Here is a 16,164-nt window from a genome sequence, read left to right as displayed (position 1 = left end):
AGGAAACAGCATTTGTGTCTGTATATGCCTATTTGTGGACTCTTGGAAATCTGTGATATTTCCTGTGCTCTTCAGCATCTTTGGGGATTAGAGCTGCATTTTCATAAGGCTGTTGTGAGAATCAAGGGAAATAATGTGTGGGGAAAGTACTTTGAAAACTGCAAAGTGCTGAACAAATGGAAAGTGGTATCATTATTATTGTCCCAGGAATTCAGTTACACCTCAGGTGCCTGATGGTTCAGCCAAAATACGCAACGCAAGTAGAAACTCTTGTTTTTCTGGGAAGTGTGATGAACTAGATCTCATTATCTTATTGGGCAATGCTGTCACTTAGTAGGCAACATCGTATTTTTATTTTTATTAGCTTTTATTTATGAATGAATTTATATACCAGAAATTCCACTTTTCATTATGTAGAACATTTTTCATTTTTCCATTTATGTGGGGAAAAAACATACTAAAGTATCATAGGTAAATCTCCAGTTTTTCTTGACTCACACCCCAATTTCCATCTGCCCTCCTTCCTCAGAGGCAAACATTGTAATAAGTATATTGTGGTTCTTCTATGCATTTTTATGCTTTTCTGTAAATGCATATGGCCCTATAAAGCTAAATGGTGTGGTTGGGAGTCTTTAGCATAAATGATAAAATTCTATGTTGATTATTCTTCTATTTGGACTCAACAATGAATTACTGAAAAATATGTCTTGGATATTTATTAGTTATATATACATTTACATCACTCATTGGAAAAGTGTGTGATGTTGAACAGGATTAAATACACCAAAATATATTTTACCTATCTCCCTAATGGTGAATATCTGATTTCTTTTCCCTTTTCCCCATATTATAGGTAAGGCTAAAATAAACAGTCTCATACGTGCCTTCTTGTGCACGTTTCTGAGTGTTTTCTAACATAAATACTAAAAAGTATAATCATTGGGTCGCAGAGTATATGAGTCTCCAAAATGGATGCACATTTTACATTTATTCCTTTCACTAGTCTTAGAGAGTGACTGTTTCTCCACATTATCATGGAACTATTGCCAAACTTCTTCATGTTGATTATTTTAATGAATAACAAATGACATTTTGTTGTCTCCTGGTTGAGAGATTTTCTGTTAATAACCTTTGTTTATTTGTCTACTAAACTTTTTCATATTGATGTAGAAGTTCTTTACATATTATGGCTGATAACTTTTTGTCTGATATATATATGTAAAACATTTTCTAAGGAGTTATATATATACAAACATCATTTGGAGAAGTAGAATATAGCATAGATAATTTCTTCTCATATTTCATGTCCCAGTGTAATAGTCTCCTCCTCGGGGAGATCTTCGATGTCCCAGATCAGATGAGGTCCCTTGTCATATCACAGTGTGCTTTCCCTTCATTGCATCTGGAATAATGCTAAATAGTTATTTGTCCAATAATTATTTTTATGTCTATTTCCTATGTTAGAACATAATTTCCCCAAGGTTAGGGCTGTGTTTAATCTTAGCCAATATTTTTCACCTGATCATAGCACTAGCACATAATAAATATGAAATAAATATTTGCTTAATAATTGTATGAACTTTGGAATCAGACAGACCTAAATTTAAATCTTAATTCTTCCCTTTTCTTAGCTTTGTGACTTTGCACAAAACTCTTAAACTTTTAGCCTACATTTTCTTAACTATAACACATTTTGTCAACCTATTTTCTACTCAGTCTTCTTTTTTAGAAAATTTGATGTTGAAGTCTAGCTTTAACTCTATTCATTCTAACTCAGAATTTGGTATAAATAAAATCTTGTTTTCATTCTGTTCTTATTAACTCTGGATTATTAGTAGAAAAATAGTGTTTACATTGAGGATCTCCTGGTTTGGTCCCTAAAGACAACATTAAATAAGATTCTAAGTGTACTTCACTTTTTATTCTTGCTTTCTTAAAAAATTGAGCAATTACATTTACAATTTTTTCTTTATCATGGTAAAATCTTTTACCTTTAAAGCAAATCATTCTCAACCTTTCTGGATCAAAGAAGCCATTCAGCTTTCTTCCACAGATAAAATGCCCCCAAATTTCCCTGGGTAGTAAGTATGTTAAATGGCTATGGGCCACACTCCCAAGATATGAAGTCTAGAAAGTATCCAGTCATGTAATACAAAAAAGTGAGACATTTACTGAAGAAGATACAAGAAACATTGTACATAGAACAGTGTCACCTCAGTTCCCTTCAAAGGAGGCACCTTTGGACTTCACACAGTTCTCTCACTCACCATCAGCTGTCCCGTTGTATTTTCCTGAATCTCATCGATGGTCTGATATCTCTTCCTATTTTTTCTTTTTTTTTTTTAAATCTATTCCATTTCAAAGGTGATTTTAGTTTTGAGAAAACTCAGAAGTTGCAGGACACCAAATCTGGGCTATAGTGGGGCTGAGTCACCTGGGTGATTCGATGTTTTGCCAACAAAACTCTATACCAGATGTGATGTGTGAATGGCGGACATGTTGTTGTGTTGAAGCTGCCAATTGCCATTTGCCCATAGCTGCAGCCTTCTGAATCATCCAAATAGTTTCCGTGGAGGAATGTTCAAGCTTAACACAAAATTTGATGCAGATTTGTGGCTCTACTCACTCAACCATTTTTAATGTGATAGCCACACAGTACACATGCTCATTCAATGGCATATACTGCTGCCACTGCCACTGACTGTACAGTGAAGTCATCATTGTTCACATATGTGCATTCCAGTCCACTCTCCTTGGCTACCAGATTACACCGATGTTATGCAAACTATCTTGTTATATTAACAAAGGCTGGACTTCTTCCACATAGACCTCATATACCCAAATAAGCTGAAACACCAAGTCTCATTCTGTTCAGAATTACTTCTCCAGAATTTTAGCTCCGAGAAAGTAGGAATATGTTCAAAGAAATAAAAATGCCTTAAGAAATCATGCTTTAAACAATTTTTTAACTAAAAACCAGTATTAACCACTAAAGCTATTCTGAATATCACCATCAGATAAAGTTTTCAATTATCTCATATTTATGGGGACTATTTATCTAATAAAAATCATCAGTATAAATAGGCATATCCATCAAAAATATGTACCTACTAGTCTATTCCACCCTATGAGAAGCAGTGCACTGTTATAACCCACATGGTAGGTAATAATAGATTTAAGAGCTCTAAATCAACTTGTTTCAGGGCCTGACCACTGATTATCAAACAGTTTTGATGTTGGAGGGGGGAAATCAAACTGGGTGCTGGTTTCTGGTTCTAGTTTTCATGTGATTTGGAGAGTTGATAGATGGTCATCCTTCTTTGCCTAAACCACAGAATTATTGGAGAAAATGTTGCCAAAGGCAATTTGCACATTGCTTCTTGACTCTGTTGAACTATTTCCTTATAATAAATTTCCAAAAGTGTAAATACACCTCTTAATGACTCTTAATATGTGAATCGATTCTAGTGTTTTTCCAGAAGGGTGGCACACATTTTCAGTGCTACTGGCAAAATATGTGACCCATTAATAGTAATAGTAACAAAATGGCTAGCTTCTGTTTGTTGAATGGTTATTGTGTGCCTGGCACTGTGCTAAGCACTTTATATACATTACCTTATGTGAAACTCATGACAACCCTGTGCATCAAATACAATGATTATGCCTATTCCCAGGTGGAGATAGTGAGACTCAGAGAATCAGAGAGGCTAAGCAAGTTGCCTAAAGTTACACATCTCATGACTGTTGCCTTTCCACATGTGAAGTAAAGATAGTAATAACTAGCAACAACCGATAAGAAGTATTGCATGTTTAATGTATATAAGTATTGTATGTATATCCATTGTATTATATAGTATGTATACATTAACTTTTTCATTGTATGTAGCCTTATCACTATACCTTTAGCTACATGGGGTGTTGTATTTCATTTTTTTTCTTTTTCTTTTTTCCCCCTTATTTAGTACGTACAAAATCATCTATTGGGATTTTTTTTTAAACTTCTTTTTGTTAATTGTAAAGATGAGCATCTTTTTTGTTTCACAACTTGAAATAAAACCCTAAAAGTGTATTGCATCTATGTAAAGTCCAGCTCTCTGTCATAATCTCTCTTTACCTCGATTTTCTCATCTCTTGTGAGGATTAAATGAACAGAAAGCATGTAAAGCACTATAATAGTTCCTAGTCCATACTAATCAGTCTAATAAGGATAGCCATCACCTAATAAATAATAACCACATGGGCATAGCCAACCATTTATGCTTGAACTCCTGCAGACCGGACCAGCTATTGCTGGCTGCATCCTTTCCTCCTTGGAGTGGTTACACCTGCATGCTGTACAGTCTCTTGTACAATATGATGTCAGCTTCACAACTGATGAATCCTGGAGCTGGTATGCCCTATGAAAGAACTTTCTCATTGCCCTTCAATTCAGTGATAAATCATATCATGAGGCTCCTCAAGATCTTTTTTCTAAGAAAAAGCTGTTAGCCTAAAATAAAACTTTGAAAGCTCCCTTTCTGACAAAACAAAGTTTATAGAAGCAAAACCTGAGGAATAAAATGGTAAAGGCAACTCTGGGAAAGTCAATATCCCATGTGTAGAGGAAGAGAGAGAGGGAGAAGTTTTCAATCACTCCTTCCCAAGACATCCTAAATCAGTGTCTCTTCAGTATCTCTTTCAGGAACTCCATTAGTTCAGGTATCACCTCCTTTTCAGCCAACATCTTCAGTTCTCAGATTGGCAACATACTTTTTTCTTAAGATGTCAATAATACTCCTGGGTATGTCTCTGGGTTGTTAGGTCTTTAGTTTGAACAGATGTGTCATGAGGGGCTGAGTTCTCTGTCCAGCTCAGGGACCATCAATACTCAAAATCTGACAAAAAGGCAAGCAGTAAAGTTTAAATATTTCATACCTGTGCTTTATTTTGTTTTACTTCCTGTGGGAGCTCTCTGCTATGATTTCAGGCTTCTTTAGTACTAGAAAAAGGGAAGCAGTCTAAAGCCTTAAGGACATTGGTATTCAAAATATGGCAGGGTGTGTTAGTTCTGGATGGCTCTAAGGGAAAGAGAGAAGAGAAAGGGCCTTCCAAGGTGACCAGGTAGCTGGAGTAGGAGTCTTGGCACAATTACTTACTGAGACCTGGAGCCAACCACCTAACCTGTCTCCAAAATCACAGGTCTAGAGAATGAGAGGATAAATTCAAATTGCTAGTTTTTAAACTTCTTAATGCAGTAGAGCCCTTTAAAAAATCTTAGTTGAAACTCTGATGTTTAAAACAGATAGAAATCAAGCTACTCTGGTTAAAATAGAACTGTGGGGCTCAAAACACTACCTACTTGGCATCCATTTCACTTACTTCTCCCCTTCCATTTCTCCCCCCCTTCAGCCCCTTCCCCATTCTCCTCTTTCTAGATGCTTCTGAGGCACCTTTAAAGAACACTTAGGCCCCAAGGATCACATTTATGAAATCACTGCTTTCAGCAATTCCTTACTTATTCTGAAGATCTATGGTATGAGAAGCCAGGTTAGTACTAGGCCATCTAGTATGTAGTAGAAGAAAAAAAAGACCATCAGCTGGGGAGTTAGACAGACTTGGTTTTCAATCCAAGCTCTGCCACTGACTAGCTTTATGACTTTGGACTTATGATCTTTTTACAAAAATTCTTTCTCATCTTGAGGAAGATGATAGTTTCCTATGAATATGGTAATAGCCCATGAACAATGTACACAGGTATTAATTCTCTTCTGTGTCCCAAGAACTGCCTTTGAAGAAAATAAAAAGTGACATTGAGATAGGCATTCAGATAGCTTCAGCAAAGAAATTATTTGGGATATGTACCATACTTATAACATAATGGAAACAGAATTTGCAGTTAATCTTAGAGATGGGTAGAGAAGGGAGGAGTTTTCACTGTCCTGAGATGGTGTGATGAAAAGGAGAGGTGAAAGTTTTCTTAGAAAAACCTGGGAAAGAAAATAATCAAGTAACCAATTTGCTTTTGGGAATATGATGCGCCCCAGATTTGATTGTTCATCTTCTTTAAATGAATTTAACTCCCAAATAAAGAAGGACTCTGCAGTTCCAAAGCTGACAAAGTGACTTCATCAATGAAGTCTAGGTTTGGTGTCTTAGAAGAAGTGCCTTAAAAACAGATTTTGAGTTGGTAGTAAATGCAAATGGAATCCTAGCCTCCATTAACAGAAGCCTACTTTCTATCACAGAGAGATAGGCCCTCTTTCCTTTCTGCTACTTCAAACACACATAAAGAAATGCCTTTGAACAGGTCCACTTTAGAGTATACTTTCAGAGTAATCTATTAGATGATAGCTACTAAGTGAGGAGGGAATGAAAACCACAGTCTGTGAGGAATGTTTGAAGGGCCAGGAGACCCAAGCTAAGAAGCAAGGAAGAAACTAAGACACTTCTTGTTAGGTGAGGAAGCAAAAACATGACTGTTCTCATGGCAAGATAAGTTTTGTCAGAACCATCAGCCAGAATGAGATACAAAATGGAGAAATTTTCTCCAACCTAGCACCATTCACCTAGAAACTCAGAGTTCTGGAGGAAACCATCTGAATGGATGAGCTCAGTACAAAGCCTGCTGCACTGACTAAAAAGGATCTAGCTGTGGTGGACTAGATTATGATGCCAACTCTTCAGCACCTCCCAAGTAACAGAATTATACACCCAGTCTCTGCTGTGTGACTTTGTAGTTATTCTCACTAAAGTTTATCTATATCTACATCTACATCTATATCTATATCTATACCTATACCATCTAATCATATATATATATATTGCATCTTGGTTTTGTATTCAACTATGTAATTTGCTTTGGCCAATTGAGATAGAAGTGAAAGTGTGTCAGTTCTTAGTCTGGGCCTTAATAGGTTTCTCATATATTTGCTCATTCTTTTGTGTTTCTGCCATTTTCATGAAAAGAAAATTCCTAAGCCACTCTGTTGTTCAATGGAAATGAGTCACATGAAGCAGAACCATATAGCTGTGCCCACCCTCAACTCGTTTCTGTAGAAGAATGAGTGAGCTCAGCCAAGATAATCAGAGCCATCCCAACTGACCAGTAGATGTATGATGAAAGGAATGCTAATATTTAAATGTGAATAAGATCTTGGGGGCTCTTACACAACAATAGCTTGCTTTTCTTAGAGAGGTACAGTGTATTAGTCATCTATTTCCACATAACAAGTTACCCTAAAAATTCAAAGCTTAAGTCCTGGCTGGTGTGGCTCAGTGGATTGAGCACCAACCTGCAAACCAAAGAGTCACTGGTTCAGTTCCCACTCAGGGCACATGCATGGGTTGAGGGTGGGTCCCCAGTAGGGGGTATACAAGAGGCAACCATACGTTGAGGTTTCTCTCTCCATCTCTTTCTCCTTCCTTACCCCTCTCTCTAAAAATAAATAAATAAAATCTTTTTAAAAATTAAGGGCTTAAAATAATAGTAGAGGGTCCAGCAAAAGTAGATTTACAGTTGTGAGTACATGCAACACAGTCTATTCTTGCATTATTGTTTATTAATCATTGTATTATTTTCCATAGGAACAACTGTAAACCTACTATTGCCCCAACTTGTATTTATTATGTCTCACAGTTTCTGTGGGTCAGGAATCCAGAAAGCAGCTTAGCTGAGAAGGTCTGCCTTGGGGTTTCACATGAGGCCACAGTCAAGGTGTCAGCCAGAGTTGTGATTACCTGAAGGGCTGGGTAATTCATTTCCAAATGGCTTGTAGGAACTGGATGGCAAATAGGACTATCTGTTGGCTGAATGCCTCACTTCATTGCCACATGGGCTTCTCTCTCAGGCTGCTTGTGTGCCCTCACAACATGCCACCTGGCATCCCCCACAGCAGCACAGCAAGAGATTTCCTAAGGGAGAGATCAAGGAAGAAGCTCCAGTGCCTTTTATGAGATATCCTGGGAAGACATATATTGTCACCGTTGCAACCTTCTATTCATTTGAAGAGTCACTAAATTTCACTCACTCTTAAGGGGAGGAGAATTAGGGTCATTCAAAAGTAAGAGTGTCAAAGAATGCATGGTCATACTTAAAAATCACTACAGGCAGGTACTAAATTAAGTGATCATTTGAATTGACTAAATGGGGAAGAGGTAGTTTCCCTGCAAAAAAAAATAATAATGTAATTGCCCCCAATACATATTTGAATAATTTCCTCAAATAAAATGCTGTAGGAAGTGGAAGCAAAATAGTCAAAAATGAAAATAAAATAAAGAAGAAATATCCATTTAAAATGTCATATAAAGTGGGCTTAAACTCATTTGGTATGACCCAAGGGAAAGAACTAGGGTCGATGTGTACAAGAGCTAGAGTAAGACAGAATGGCTTGATATGTGTGATGGAAGAGCCTCTGAGATTGTCCAGAAGGAGAGAAAAAATTGACAATAGAGTAACCAATGGAAGAGACAAGGTACAGAAACCAGATGTAGTGCACACAAAAGGTTTAACTGTGATGCTGCCTAAAAAGGCTCCGGTTTGAAAGGCAGAGGTTTATAAAACCCATAAGGCTTTGAAACCTATAATGCAGGTGGATAAAGGAAGAGAGAGGTGAAATTCGAGTATTCATAAAGGCATTATGAGGAAATCTGTGAAGAGAGCTACAAGTAAAATAGCAAAGCAAGCACCAAAGAAGATAACTGGATTTGCTGATGAGCAGCCTGCAGGTGTGCAGTGAACAGACTGGCCATAGATCAAATAAATGCTTGATGAGAACCATTCAGTTAAGAGCATGCAATAGTCATTGTCAATGAGAAGTAAGAAAAAAAAAGGATGGTGATGCTAATAATGTTTACTGCCAAGTAGAATTGTACCATGGTGAGACCAGGAAGCTCTACTCCAATCACCAGCCATGGGTAGTCAGATCTCACTACCTCCCACCATATTGCAGGTGAACTGGCCTAAAGACAAATAGCAAGAAGGTAGAGAAAAAATGCAATGAAGCATTGTTATTTGAGTACTATTTAGCCAGTTTGTCTATGAAAAGCAAAGTTTAAGTATCACTAACTGCAAACTTTTAGAGCATCATGCATCTAGCCCAGGGGAGAAGACAAACTGTGGTACAGGTTAATGAGAGAACAAAATCTGTTCTGTTACAAAGGACAGCAAATACCTGGTGCTATGTCTATGTTCATGTGGACATCACTAGTTGACTTGACTTTCTTTCAGAGTCTGAAGATAGCCTTGGGAAACCTTATGGGAATGAAAATGGTGCTGCAAACATTTCCTACCAATCGGTCAGAGCTGTAGTACAGGGTGAGCCTAATTTGCCCTTCCTAGGGCTGATCTCTGAAAGTTGAGGAATTCTTGGCCAGCAGGAAATGAAGGAAAGCAGTGTCCTTGGCAAGGGGGCACCTAGAGAACAAAGTATTCTCCAGTTCACTAATCTTTAGAGACAAACATTGCTCCTTAGAAACAAAGAGGTTCCACTTTTCTTCCTTAATTTCATTTATTCAATCTTATCTGCTCACAAAGGAAGAACAGTATGGCAGAAGAAGGGGCCCCTGCCATCCCTGTTGACGATGGAGTCAGAAGCTGGGAAAGGGGTTGGAAGAAGACCATTTCTAGATCAGGCCATCTTGGCATTTAAGGCTGGATAGTTCTTTGTCGTAAGGAGCTATCCTATGCTTTGTGGGATATTTAGCATCATCTTACTCTCTAGGTACCAGGTATCTGTGACAATAATATGTCTCCAGACATTGTCAAATTTCCCAATGCAGGGGTGGGGATGGTTTAGAATCACCCAGTTGATAACCATTGCTCTAGATGATAAAAATAACAGAGTAGAAATCCAACATGAATTCCAGTTTCTCTCTAAAAAATAAGGTAATATTTTATAACTCATTAAGCATGATAAGAACCTTGAAGGATTCTAGAAATTATGTCCTTTTACCATTTTATGTGTATTACCACTCCTCTTTGTGGGAATCCTCAATGAGAAAAATGGCCAATGTATTTGTGGGCGTAGCTGGGGATACACTTTCCAATTGTAACTGTGAGATAGTGGAAGCAGGTGGGGGTGAAGATTGTGCACTCACTGAAGGAGAGGGGAACAAGTCTGGTCACAGGTTGAGGTCAGTCCCACCTTCAAGTCTTTGTTCTAGCAATGCTCTCTTCCAGGAGCTGTCTTCCCTCAGATCTGGGTGTGGCTAGTTTCTTTTTAAATCAAACAGGGCTCAGTTCAAGTGTAGTTATTTCAGAGACTGCCCAACTGAAGAGTGTGTCCCCTCAATCATGCTTATTGCATTATACTGTTACATTTTCTTCACAGTAATTAAGCTCTGGATTTGTATTCTTATTTGAGCACATGTTTATTTTTTATCTCCAGACACTCAACAGATTATGAGCCCAACTGGGGCAAGGATCTAATCCTTTTCACTCATTGCTGTACTGGCAGCTCAAGGAATGTTTGTTGCACAAATGAACAAAACATGGTATGCTTGACATAATCATTACAACTGTGACAGTAATGCAAATTTGGAAGTACATGGGGCTGTGGGAGCACCCGGCATGGAGGCCTAAACTGTCCCAGAACATGAAGGAATGTTTTCTAGAAAAAAGTGGCCTCAAATATGAGACCAGAGGTCTCTGACCAGAAGAAGCCACCAAATGTACCCCATGAAGTGTGAAATAAGATGTTCTGGTATCAGAGCCAATGTCCCTATCCATTACACTAAAGAAGAAAGACAGATGACTAACATAGTTAATGTCCCAGAGGTGAAAGAGAACATGAGGTTGGGAAGCTAGAAGGAGTCCAGGATGTATTATACAGAGCATAAAGAAGAGAGTGGTGTGAGTATTGAAGTAAATCAGATAGAAAGAAGCTAGATCAGGGAAGAGCTCATCAAAAGACAATGCATGAGCAAACTCTGGGATTGATTTTTAATTGACCACAGTTCTTAAATTGGAGATTAACAAATGTGATCCTATAAACATCAGAATGGATTTAATTTCTTGTGACCAGGTCCAAATTCTCAGTTATTACTATTTAGAGCAGTGTTAATAGTAGCTGTTCTACCTCCAATCACCATTTACAAAGAACAAAAACACTGAGCCCATGTGTTAGGCAAACTGGTTTCCTTAATTTTTGAAGAAAAAGTGACAGAGAATTACTTTTTATCCTGAAATAGATGGTTTGTCCAGCTGTAGATGCTGTAGAAAGGAAGATGAATGTTAACTAGATGTGAACAGTAATTATGGTGATTATGTTTTCTGAATAGCTATTGTGAAGAGCTGGATTCCCATCTAGAATGTGATATGAATGACATTTTAATAGTTTTTATTTATTTATTTATTTAAAATTTTAATTGTTGTTCAATTACAGTTGTCTGCATTTTCTTCCCACCCCTCCACCCCACCCTAACCAAACCCACCTCTCTACACCACCTCCACCCTACCCCTTGATTTTCTCCATGTATCCTTTATAGTAGTTCCTGAAAACCCCTCTCCCCAATATCCCCTCCCCACTGTCCTCTGCCTATCATCAGATTGTTCTTAACTTCAAAGTCTCTGGTTATATTTCTTTGCTTTTTTCTTCTGTTGATTATGTTCCAGTTAAAGGTGAGATCATATGGTATTTGTCCCTCACCACCTGGCTTATTTCACTTAGCATAATGCTCTCCAGTTCCATGCATTCTGTCGGAAAGGGTAGGAGCTCCTTCTTTCTCTCTGCTGCATAGAATTCCATTGTGTAAATGTACCACAGTTTTCTGATGCACTCATTTGCTGATGGGCACTTAGGTTGCTTCCAGTACTTGGCTATTGTAAATTGTGCTGCTATAAACATTGGGGTGCATAGGTTCTTTTGGATTGGTGTTTCAGGGCTCTTAGGATATAATCCCAGCAACAGAATTGCTGGGTCAAAGGGCAGTTCCATTTTTAGTGTTCTGAGGAAATTCCATACTGTTTTCCACAGTGGCCGCACTGGTCTGCATTCCCACCAACAATGTAGTAGGATTCCCATTTCTCTGCATCCTCCCCAACATTTGTTTGTTGACTTGTTTATGTTGGCCACTCTGACTGCTGTGAGATGGTACCTCATTGTGGTTTTAATTTGCATCTCTCTGATGGTTAGTGATGCTGAGCATTTTTTCATATGTCTTTGGGTCCTCTGTATGTCTTCCTTGGAAAAGTGTCTGTTCAGGTAATTTGCCCATGTTTTAATTGGGTTGTTTGTCTTCCTGGAATGAAGTCAAATGAGTTCTTTATATATTTTGGAGATCAGGCCCTTGTCTGAGGTATCATTGACAAATATGTTTTCCTATACTGTTCGTTCTCTTTGTATTTTAATGCTGTTTTCTTTAGTCATGCAGAAGCTTTTTATTTTGATGCAGTCCCATTTGTTTATTCTTTATTTTATGTCCCTTGCTTTAGGGGACGTGTCTGTGAGGATGTTGCTGTGTGGAATGTCTGAGATCTTCCTGCCAATGTTTTCCCCTAGGACTTTTATGGTGTTAAGAATTATATTTAAGTCTTTTATCCACCTTGAATTTATTTTTGTGTATGGTGTAAGTTGGTGATCGAGTTTCATTTTTTTGCATGCAGCTGTCCCGATCTCCCAACACCATTTGTTGAAGAGACTATTTTTGCTCCATTTTATGATCCTGCCTCCTTTGTCAAATACTAATTGACCATAAAGACTTGGGTTTATTTCTGGGGTCTCTGTTCTGTTCCATTGGTCTATGTGCCTGTTTCTATGCCAGTATCAGGCTGTTTTGATTACAGTGGCCTTGTAGTACAGTTTGATATCAGTTATTGTGATCCCTCCAGCTTTGTTCTTCTTTCTCAAAATTGCTGCAGCTATTCGGGATCGTTTATGGTTCCATATAAATTTCTGAAATGTTTGTTCTATATCTCTGAAATATGTCATGGGTACTCTAATAGGAATTGCATTGAATCTATAAATTGCTTTGGGTAGTATGACCATTTTGATGATGTTAATTCTTCCAATCCATGAGCATGGTACATGCTTCCATTTGTTTGTGTCTTCCTTAATTTCTTTCTTCATTGTTGTTAGTTTTCTGAGTACAGGTCTTTTACCTTCTTGGTTGGGTTTATTCCTAGGTATTTTATTTTTCTCGTTGTTCTATTAAATGGGATTTTTTTCCTGATTTCTGTTTATGCTGTTTCATGGTTGGTGTATAGGAATGCCTTTGATTTTTGAGTATTGACTTTGTATCCAGCTGTTTTGCCAAATTCATTTATTAGGTCAAGTAGTTTTATCATGGAGTCTATAGGATTTTCCATGTATACTATCCTGTCATCTGCAAATAGTGACCGTTTCATTTCCTCCTTTCCAATTTGGATGCCTTTTATTTCTTTTTCTAGTCTGATTGCTGTGGCTAGGATTTCCAGTACTATGTTGAATAGGAGTGGTGAGAGTGGGCATCCTTGTCTTGTTCCTGATCTTAGTGGGAAAGGTCTAAGTTTTTGTCCATTGAGTATGATGTGGGCTGTAGGTCTCTCATATATGGCCTTTATTATATTCAGGAGTGCTACCTCTATTCCCTCTTTACTGATTGTTTTTATCATAAATGGGTGTTGTACCTCATCAAATGCTTTTTTCTCGTCTATTGATATGATCACGTGGTTTTTGTCTTTGCTTTTGTTTATGTGGTGTATTATGTTTATTGATTTGCAAATATTGTACCATCCTTGCATCCCTGGGATGAATCCCACTTGATCATGTTGTATGATCTTTTTAATGTACTGCTGGATGCAATTTGCCAATATTTTTTTGAGGATTTTAGCATCTATGTTCATCAGCGATATTGGCCTGAAGTTTTCTTTCTTTGTTATGTCTTCATCTGGTTTTGGGATTAGAATGATGCTGGCTTCGTAAAACGAGTTTGGGAGTCTTCCATCTTTTTGAATTTTTTGAAATAATCTGTGGAGGATGGGGGTTAGCTCCCCCTTAAATACTCTATAGAATTCTCCTGTGAAACCGTCTGGTCCAGGGCTTTTGTGTGTCGGAAGCTTTTTGATTACTGTTTCAATTTCATCAGGCATTACTGGTCTGTTCAGGCTTGTGCTTCTTCCTCATTGAGTTTTGGAAAGTTATATTTTCCTAGAAATTTGCCCATTTCATGTAGGTTTTCAAATTTTCTGGCATACAGTTCTTCATAGTAATTTCTTACAGTCCTTTGTATCTCAGTGCTGTCTGTTGTAGTCTCTCCTCTTTCATTTCTGATTGTGTTTATTTGGGTCCTCTCTCTTTTTTTCTTGGTGAGCCTGCTTAAGGGCTTGTTGATTTTGTTTATCTTTCAAAGAACCAGCTCCTGGATTTGTTAATCCTTACAATTGTGCTTTTAGTCTCTATGTCATTTAATTCTGCTCTGTGCTTGGTTATTTCCTTCCTTCTACTTGCTCTGGGCTGTCTTTGTTGTTGTTCCTCCAGTTCTTGTAGGTGTATGGTTAGGTTGTTCATTTGAGCTGTTTCTATTCTTTTTAGGTAGGCCTGTATCGCTATAAACTTCCCTCTCAGGACTGCCTTTGCTGTGTCCCACAGGTTTTGGGTTGTTGTGAGTTCATTTTTGTTTGCTTCCAGGAACTTTTTGATTTCTTCTCTGATCTCATTTTTCACCCATTCATTGTTTAATAGCATGCTGTTCAATCTCCATATTTTTTCGTGTTTTGGGATTTTTTCCTTGAGGTTTGTTTCTAGTTTCAGTCCCTTATGGTCAGAGAAAATGCTTGATATGATTTCAATTTTCTTGAATTTGTTGAGGCTTGTTTTGTGTCCTATCATGTGGTCTATGTTTGCAAATGTTCCATGTGCATTTGAAAAGAATGTGTATTTTGCTTCTTTGGGATGAAAGGCTCTATATATATCAGTTGAGTACATTTCATCCAAGGCCTTGGTCAATACCACAATATCTTTGTTGATATTTTGTTTAGAAGATCTGTCCATCTTTGACATTGGGGTATTAAAATCCCCTAGTATAATTGTGTTGCTGTCAATATCTTTCTTGAAATCCTCCAAGATTTTCTTTGTGTATTTGGGTGCTCCTATGTTGGGAGCATATATATTTCCAATGTTTTTGTCTTCTTGGTGGATTCTTCCTTTGAGCATTATGAAGTGACCTCTGGGTCTCTCTTTATGGCCCTTCTTTGGAAGTCTATTTTGTCTGATATGAGTATTGCTACCCCTGCTTTTTTTCTCCTGTCCATTTGCTTGGAATATTTGTTTCCAGCCCTTCACTTTCAGTCTGTGTAGGTCTTCTGTTCTGAGGTGGGTCTCTTGTAGGCGGCATATGTGTGGGTCATGCTTTCTTATCCATTCAGCTATTCTATGTCTTTTGATTGGAGCATTTAATCTATTTACATTTAAGGTTATTATTGATAGGTATTTACTCATTACCGATTCTTTGTATCTGTGTTCTTCCCTCTTTCTCTCTTTTCATTCCTTTCCTTACAGCAGCCCCTTTAGCATGTCTTACAGAGCTAGTTTGGTGGAGTTATATTCTCTTAGAATTCTTTTGTCTGGGAAACTCCTTATTTGGCCTTCTATCTTGATTGAGAGCCGTGCTGGGTAAAGTAGTCTTGGTTGCAGGCCTCTCGTTCTCATCACTTGGAATATTTCTTGCCATTCTCTTCTCGCTTGGAGCGTTTCCTTTGAGAAGTCAGTTGCTAACGTTAGTGGGGCTCCCTTGTATGTTACTTCCTTTTTCTCCCTAGCTGCCTTTAAGATTCTTTCTTTGTCTTGGAATTTTGCCATTTTAATTATGATGTGTCTTGCAGTGGGCCTCTTTGGGTTCCTCTTGCTTGGGACTCACTGTGATTCCTGCATTTATGTGACTTTTTCTCTCATCAAATTAGGGTAATTTTCCATCATTACTCTTTCAAACAGGTTTTCTATCCCTTGCTCTTCCTCTTCTCCTTCTGGTATCCCTATTATTCAGATATTATTGTGTTTCATGTTGTCCTGCATTTCCCTTAACCCGTCTTCGTTCTTTCTGAGCTTCTTTTCCTTATCTTGCTCATTCTGGGTGTTTTTTTCTACCTTGTCCTCCAGTTTGATGATCTGGTCCTCTGCTTCATCAAGCCTGCTTTTGATTCCTTCTACTGTGTTCTTCAGTTCAGAAATTGTATTCTTCATTTCTTCTTGGCCTTTGTTGAGAGTTTCTATT

The sequence above is a fragment of the Desmodus rotundus genome, chromosome 8, assembly GCF_022682495.2.
Source record: "Desmodus rotundus isolate HL8 chromosome 8, HLdesRot8A.1, whole genome shotgun sequence".
In the NCBI taxonomy this organism is placed as follows: Eukaryota; Metazoa; Chordata; class Mammalia; order Chiroptera; family Phyllostomidae; genus Desmodus; species Desmodus rotundus.
Note: the sequence above shows the minus strand (reverse complement) of the source record.